At 39.1% G+C, this 8753-nt stretch overlaps 1 long non-coding RNA gene across 1 annotated transcript; it reads right to left on the bottom strand.

The window, feature by feature from the left end:
- Positions 1-402: 402 nt before the first annotated feature.
- Positions 403-7483, bottom strand: LOC111536003. The gene is made up of 2 exons (XR_002729623.2): positions 7053-7483; positions 403-761 (listed from the first exon to the last, which is right to left on the bottom strand). It is a non-coding gene; the product is annotated as an uncharacterized LOC111536003 (long non-coding RNA).
- Between the last annotated feature and the right edge of the window lie 1270 nt (positions 7484-8753).

Genomic DNA, 8753 nt, shown 5'->3' with positions numbered 1-8753 from the left:
CAATATAATTAAGCTCAAAATCAAACACCAAGATGTCTGAAAAATGCCCAAATATTGGAAATTTTAAAATATGCTCCTAAATACCCTATGAGCCAAAGAGGGAGTCTTAGGAGAATTTTAAAAATACATTAAGTCGAATGAAAATAAAATTATATGTACAGAAATTTGTGGGATTCAGCTAAAGTATTTCCTTGAGGGAAATTTATAGCATATTTTAAATGTTTATATTAGAAAATAATATCTAAAATCAATAACCAAAATTTCCACCCTAGGAAACCAAAGAAAGAAGAGCAAGTAGAATTTAAAGAAATTGAAAAGGACGCCACTCCCCTCCCTCCCCAAACTCCCACCTCTTTCCTCCTTCCTCCCTCCCCACAATCAGAGAGCACACAGACCCACACATCATTTTACAACAGGTTTATTTTATTTTGATCACCATGGGGCACACCCTGTGGGGTGTAAAATGTACTCTAGACCCTGTTGGCTATTTATCTGGGGTTAGACCTCTGGAGACCTCTCAGCTTGCCCTGAAATTACTGACTGCTCAGGGAGACACTGAAAAAGGTAGAGGTCTCCTCACTGTTTTGGTCCTGCTGTGGCTCATTTTGATGGAGTTCCTCATTCAGCTGGTCACAATGGCAGGATACTGTTGGCCCACTCCCTTCCTCAGGTTTTCCTGAAGCAGTGGTCTTTTTGGGAGAGACGTTTTTCCTGGAACTTCCTTGAAGGGTTCCTTTTCCCTTCCTAGTTGTCTTGGGAATCTAGAACAACAGGGAGATCTCAGAAGGGCACTGGTTTGGGGAAAGAGGATGGGGGAGGGGTGGGAACAGGGGCTTCATGAGAAAGGGATGGGCTGAAGTGAGGATTGTGCTAGGTGAGGACAGGGCAGGAGTCCTGGGAGAGAAGAGTCAGGGTCAAGAAAGGGAGGAGCCCAGGTGGTTCATTTATCTTGATAGGGCTTCTGGATCTAGGTTGAGAGGGGGGCTTTCCTCTTCCTTGCCACTTTGGTGATGGCAGGTAATTGTTCCAAAACTGGGCTGGAGGCCTGTCATTTCCTGGTCATCTTCGCCAGCATCTCTCAATTGTCTATTCCAGGCTGCCTGGTCTCCCTATACATACCCCTCCCAGGACAATGACGAACGAGACCCCTGAGCTTTGATTAGTTCAGCAAGCTACTACTTAGCCAATGGTTGCCCTGTCGGGGAGAAGGTCTTAGATATCACAAACCACCTTCAGGACATTGTCGTGGGAGGGAGCGGGGAGGAGAGAGAGGAGGAAAGGAGGAAGGATGAGGAGGGGACGGAAGGATGAGGAGGAAGCCAGAGTGGTCTGGTTGAAGAAAAGAGGGGCATTTCTTTAGAACTGCTAAAGAGCTTTCCCAAGCAGATAGTGCTGCTCCTTTCCTCCCATGTTCAACTGGGGTGGGTGACATGGCACGGAGAGAATTATTCCTCCAAGCTTTTCCCCCAGGTCACTCCATTTCAATGCTGCTTTCTGTTTTCTCCTGCCATTCACCATTATCTAGTTTTTAAAAAAATTATTATTATTATTATTATTTTATTCTACCAGAAATCTCTTCAAGATAATCTGGCTGTATTTAAGTCTATGTGTAGATGTGAATCACCCTACTTTCCTCCTAAAAATTTCTCTTATACATCTTGAAGACCACTCACTTGGCTACTACCAGGGAACTTTTCCATCGTACCTCCTTTTCCCAGTGTCCACAGGGGTTTCCCAGTCTCCTTGGGTTTCAGTTTTTCCTAGTCTGAAATCACTGCTTTCAGGCTGTCAAACTTCAGTGAATACACTTCCTACATTGGATATCTTATGAATCTTGTTTCAACTGTGGGGTCATGCTCATCTCAGCAGGTGTAGTACCCAGGCTTGGATTTTAACAGTGTAGGGTGAATGAGGCAGATTTTCACCTGTCAGAAATCATGCAGGATGTTTGCACTGTAGAAAAATACAACCTAAAACTGATGAGTTCATGGAACAGGGTAGTGTTGAGTAGAATAGATCAACACTGTGCCTGTGGTTCTGTCCAGTGTAATAAGTGTTTTTCAAAAAAGGCCTTCAGATTGGAAAAAGACAAGTAAAACTGTCTTTATTTACAGAAAATAAGAGCATATGCAGACAATTCTACCAATCTTAAAAATGCTTCTAGAACTAATAAGAGTTTAGCAATGGCACTGGATATAGATCATTATACCTGTGTTTTTATACTAGCAATGAGCAATTGGCAATTGAGACAAAACAATGTAATTTAAAATAAATATTAAATGGATAAATAGACAGAAGATGTATAAGATCTGTTCATTGAAAACTACAAAACATTACAGAGATAAATTTAATGAGAAACTAAGTAAATAGCGATATAAACTTTATTCATTAGTCAAAAGACTGAATATTAAGAAGTCACTTTCCCCCAAGGTTTTTGAAAGATTCAGTGCAATCCAAATCCAAATTCCAGAAATGTTTAAATAGAAATTGGGAGGCTGACTCTAACATTCATACAGAAGTGTAAAGGCCCTAGAATAGCTAAAGAAAACTTTAAAAAATAGAATGAAATTGGAGGGATTACCCTGCTTCATTTCAAGGCTTGTAAACTAACAATGATAAGTATAGTGTGGAACTGTCATAATTACAGCAATACATCAACAGAAAAGAATAAACTCCAGGAATGAATCCACATGTATATGCATCTATAGATAACTAATTATTGATAAAGATGTAAATGAAGATTAGAGGAGAGAAATTATAGTGTATTCAACAATTGGGTCTGGAACAATTGGATATCCACATGCAAAACTAAATTTCAATCCTCTATCTATCTATCTATCATGCAAAAAGGGAGAGAGAGAAAGACAAGGATAGATATTTTAAGGAACTGTCTCAGGTGATTCTGAGGTCTGATACATCCAAAATCTGGCCTGTCGGCCAGCAGGCTAGAAACTGACATAGCGTTTTTATGTTCCAATCTTGTGGTAGAATTCCTTCTCCAGGAAACCTTGGTCTTTTAAGACCTTCAACTGATTGTATGAGGCACACCCACATTATGGAGGTAAACTGCTTTACTTAAAATCAACTGATTTTAAACGCTGATCACATCTACAAAATACCTTCACAGAAACATCTAGACTAGTGTTTGACCACACAACTGAATACTATAGTCTAGACAAGTTGACCCATAATACTAACCATTGCACATGCCTTGCCCCATATAAAAGTGTAACTCAAAGTGAATCATAGCCCTAAATGTCAAAAATACTTTTTTCTAGAAGAAAACAGAAGAAAAATTTGTTCCCTGGGGTTATGTCTTAGTTAGCTTTGACTTCCATAACAAAATGCCATGGATTGTGTAGCTGAAACAACAGAAATTTATTTATTTTTCAGTTTTGGAGACTAAAAGTCGCAGATAAAGGACTGGAGGTGGTCTTGTAGACGGCCCTTTCTCACTACATCCATTCTTGGCATTTCTTCTGTGTATGTGCATGGAGAGAGGGAGGGAGGAAGGGTGAGAGAGAAAGAGAGAAAGAGAGAGAGAGAGAGAGAGAGAGAGAGTTCTCATGCAAGCACAACAGTGCTTTCTTGTGTCCCTTCTTATAAGCACACTAATTCTATGGGATCAAGGCCCCACCCTTACAACCTCTTTTAACATTAATTACTTCCTTAGAGGCCCCACCTCCAAATACAGACATACTGGGGCCGAAAGCTTCAAAATATGAATTTGACAGAGGACACAAGCATCAGCAAAGAATAGACACACAGATTAATAAAACAGGATAGGGCTCAGAAATAGACCTGCACACATATAGTGAGGTGATTTACAACAAAGGCAATAATGGTAAAACTATAGTTTTCCTAACAAATGGTGCCTGAACAATTGGACATCTGTAGACACATAACAATAACTTAGACATATCCTTACATATTTCAAAAACATTAACTCAAAACACATCATAGACCTAATGCAAAATGCAAAATCCATACAACTTGTATAAGAAAACATAAGAGTAAATCTATATAATTTTCAGTTTGGTGGTGAGTTTTTAAATTTATCACCAAAAGCAACATCGATGAAAGAAAAATTTGCCAAGTTGGACTTTATTAAAATAAAAATCGTATGCTGTTCAAAAGACGGTGTTAAGAGAATAAAAACAGAAGCTACAGACTAGGAGAAAACATCTGTAGTATACATATGTGGTAAAGAACTTGTCTCTACAATATACACAAATTCTTAAAACTCGACGATAGAAATAAATGAAAACAGTCAAAGATCTGAACAGACACTACACCAAAGAAGATATACAGATGGCAACTAAGCGTAATAAAAGTGCTGAACGTCCTTTGTCATTAGAGAATTGTGTACTAAAATGAGATACCACTACACACCTAATTAGAATGTCTACAATAATAATAAAAAAAGACCAATTGCTGGTGAAGATATGGAACAAAAGAAACTCTCATTCATTAATGGTGGAAATGCAAAATGGTACAGGCACTTTGGAAGACAGTTTGGCATCTCCTTACAAAACTGAACAGTCTTATGATAAGATTCAGCAATCCTACTCCTAGGTATTTACCCAACTAATTTGGAAACTTATGTCTACATAAGAAATTGTATATTAATGTATACAATAGCTTATTTGATAATCACCAGAAACAGGGGCATCCAAGATGTATTTCATTTGGTGAATGGATAAAAAAACACATAGATTAAAAAAACAGAATAGAGCCCCAAAATAGACCTGCACACATATAATCAGGTGATTTATTACAAAGGCAATAAAGGTGAAAGTATAGTTGTTCCAACAAATGGTATATGAACAACTGGGTATCTAAACAAAAATAATAATAAATAGCCTAGACAAATCCTTAGGTATTTCACAAAATTAACTCAAAATACACCATAGACCTAATGCAAAATGCAAAAACTATACAACTTCTATAAGAAATCATAAGATAAAACTTACATAACTTTGTTTGTTAAAGAGCTTTTAAATTAAACGCCAAAAGCAAAAGTAGCAATGAGCACACCTAGCACCCAGAAGTAGATTTCTAGAACCACTTCCCATTGAAAGGAACCATATATTTGGAGAAATGGCTTATTTACGACTGGGGCAGGGCATAAATCTGATGACCCTGGGGCATTTTGTAGCCCTAGAAATTAAGGGCTAAAGAATATGATAAAGGACATCACAGTGTTGCAAATCCAGACTATGGAAAACTGGAAAAGAACACAAGATCTGTTTCTTTCCAACAACAACGAAGCAATGGCAAGAAAACAGATCATGTGGAGGGGACCTACAGGTGATAAAATATTTAATTACAAAAAATCACTATGTAATACTATTTTCGGGTACTCATTCAAAGAAACAAATTTTTATAAAGTATAAGTCTTCCAGATAAGTGCATAAAACAATTGAACATTTCATAATTATTTATTTAATTTTTCAGAAATGGGAATTGTATTGGGTTTTTGTTTGTAGTGATTGTGACCCAGAGGTCACTACAATCACGGGTGCTGCAGCCACCCAGGGAACACCTCGCCTGGTACCCGCAGCCATTCTCTGCAAGGGGTACGGCTGGGTACAATGTCCTCATGTTTTAAAAATGAATATTGAATTATTGAGAGATGAAATGGTATGCTGTCTTTGATTTGCTCCACATTATTCCAGCAACTGAGATGCAGGTAGGTGAGTGTCTAACTGGAACCAGATTTGCTGTGTATTTAAAGTTGTTGATGCTGAGTGTCAGGTATGCTGGGTTCATTATGTTAGTCTCTCTATTACCCTATATGAGTGAGGCTTCCCTGATAAAAAAAACAAAAACAAAAACAAAAAACACAAAAACAAAATAAAAACGTTTTTTATCATAAATATCATGCCATTAAAAATAAAATCCTAAGTGAAACTATTTTGTAGAAATAAAATAAATAAATGACCGAATTGATCCAAAAAGAAAACTTGAATTAAATGACACAAACTGAAACTACAATACTGAAAGCTCAAGCCACCCTCAAACGTTCCAGGTTAGTCAGTTTTGGAGGCTGATTCCACCTGATCGAGGAAAACTAACCATCATCTTGCCTCAACTCTTCCAAAGCACGCAAAATATAGACAATTCTTCAATTCATTCTCCCAGATTAACCCTCCTGGATTCAAAAATCAGATGAGGACCACCCCCCACTCCCGATGGAAAAAACACATAAACAAGCTCTCTTACATAGCAGCAAATATGTAATTTATATAAATTAGTAGAATATTAAATGAACAAACAAGCTCTGCCCAAGGAAAGAAAACATGATTTAACACTAGAAAAAAAAGTCTCATTGTAATTTTTTACATAAAAAATAGAGGAGAAAAAAATTGATCACATACATCAATGGGTACAGGAAAAGCTTTTGGAAGAAACTCAATATGAGTTCATGGTAAAAATATTTAGTTAACCTATATTGAAAGAGAACATCCATTTCCAAAAATCAACAGCAACCAAATGTGAAAAGTTCAAAGAATTATCATTAAAGGCAGGAACAAGAAGTAGATGTAGGCTATTATCTCTACGTTTTAAATCATCACTGAGACACAAAGTCCAAGCTATAAGTATCATAATAAATAAGGGGCGTGAATATAGGAAAAATACATGATGTTTAGTGATAATACCCTTATCATTCTTGAGAATTAAAAGAAAAAGGCATGTGGAATATCCAAGTGAATGGGTTTTCAGAACGAGGTGTACAACAGATTACTATAGCAAAATCAAACTCTCTGCCACACAATAGGAATAACTATTAGAATTAATTAATTTCCATTAATTAGAACAATTAATAGAAAATATGCCATTTGTAATAGCAACAAAATCCAAGAATTACCAAAAAAGAAGCCTAAGAAAAATGTGTAAGGTCTTTCTAGAGGAAACTATCAAAGTATACTGATAAATTCAGGTAAAAGGAGTTTGAAATAAGTAGAGGACCATAACATATTCATTGATCAGGAGCAGAACATGGTAAAAATATCAATTCTGCTTAAATTACTTACAATTTATTGTCTTACCTGTAGCTGCCAAAATTACAGTCAAATTTAGGCTGCTGTTCTCTGCTTCCCAAATCAACTCTGGAAAATTATATTAGAGAAAAAGAAAGAAAGAAAAAACAACAGTATCAGCAATAAAATCTAAGCAACAAAACACAGAAAGTCCTGGGTGAGACTGAGGACTGTACTTTGAACTGGTACTTGTGTTTGTGGTGGTGTCGATTGGAGAGGGGTGGGCTGCAGGGATGTTGGAGAAGTCTTTAGCCTGCCTAGACGTCAGATGACAGAACGAATAGGATGAACGTTTTAAAATTTCCACTTCACTGCATTGCACAATCTGAGGCAGCACCTCAAAACACGATCCCAGCAGCCCTAGGGTAACAGCAGGACAGCAGGAAAATTGGCTTGGTTAAGGCAGTATGGTTCCAGAGATCTGCTAATTACAACCCGAAACCAACTTAGTGGGTGAGGATTGGCATTATCATTATTATTATTATTATTATTATTATTATTATTATTATTATTATTTTTGAGACTCTCGCCTAGGCTGGAGTGCAATGACTCGATCTTGGCTCACTGCAATCTCCGCCTACCGGGTTCAAGCGATTCTCCTGCCTCAGCCTCCAGAGCTCTGGGATTACAGGCGTCCACCACCACGTCCAGCTAATTTTTTAATTTTTTAACTTTTTTGTATTTTTAGTGACGACGGGGTTTCACCCTGTTGGCCAGGCTGGTTTCGAAAAGAATTCTTTTAACAGAACATAAATAATAGAATAGAAGTTGAATAGGGTATCAGAGTGAATCATGCAAACTAAGGGTAGGTATTCTTTCACAGAAATAAATATATATGTTGCCACCTACATATATCCTCGAAAGATATGTAAAATATATTTCTTTGAGGAAAAAAGGTTTGCAAAGCCCAGCTTTGGCTAAGGAGGAGCCCCTGTGGGAAGGTGTGCATCTTCTCCCAGAGGTCACTACAATAACGGTTGCTGCAGCCACCCAGGGAACACCTCGCCTGGTACCCGCAGCCATTTTCTGCAAGGGGTACAGCTGGGCAAATACTCAGAGGTGAGAGAAACAGAGCATCTCCAACCCATCACTTAAACAAAGAGCCAGGACCCAGGAGGAGGACCCTCCTGAGTGAAGACTGAGGGTCCGCTCCAGCACAAAGAGGAGCCACAGAATCCAACTTAGTCCCTCCTGTCAGCCCTGGAAGATCCCAGCGGCCTTGTCGCCCAAGGGCACCTCTCCTCCCACTGTGACCTCAGGGGACTCGGAATCAGAACCTTGGTCTGAGGGGAGCAGACACCATCCACAGAGAACAGGGGTCCAGGCTATGCAAGGAATCAAAGTCAGAATTCTGAGGGAGGACTGAGGGGCACGCCTACATCAACCCCTACCTCCGGGACCTCTCGCCTCCTCCCCCAACCCAACTCCCCCCCTGGCGGAATCAGGTTCTGCCCCTACTGTCAACCCAGGTGGCCCCGATGTGACATCACTGACTTGCACATTAGGGATCAGAGAGACGCGAGGTGGTCAGTCTGACCAGCAGCTTGAGGATCACGGAGGGAAGCAGGTGCAGGATCTGTGAGGAGGCAAGGTGAGGGCAGGCTGGCCAGGCATCAAAGTCAGGACCCTAAGAGAGAGCTGAGGGTCCCCCAGGCCCATTCCTATCCCCCAACTCATTCCCTTCCACACTCCTAACCCAATCCACACCCC

Source organism: Piliocolobus tephrosceles, chromosome 12 (genome assembly GCF_002776525.5).
Source record: "Piliocolobus tephrosceles isolate RC106 chromosome 12, ASM277652v3, whole genome shotgun sequence".
In the NCBI taxonomy this organism is placed as follows: domain Eukaryota; kingdom Metazoa; phylum Chordata; class Mammalia; order Primates; family Cercopithecidae; genus Piliocolobus; species Piliocolobus tephrosceles.
This window is presented reverse-complemented; position numbering and strand designations above follow the sequence as displayed.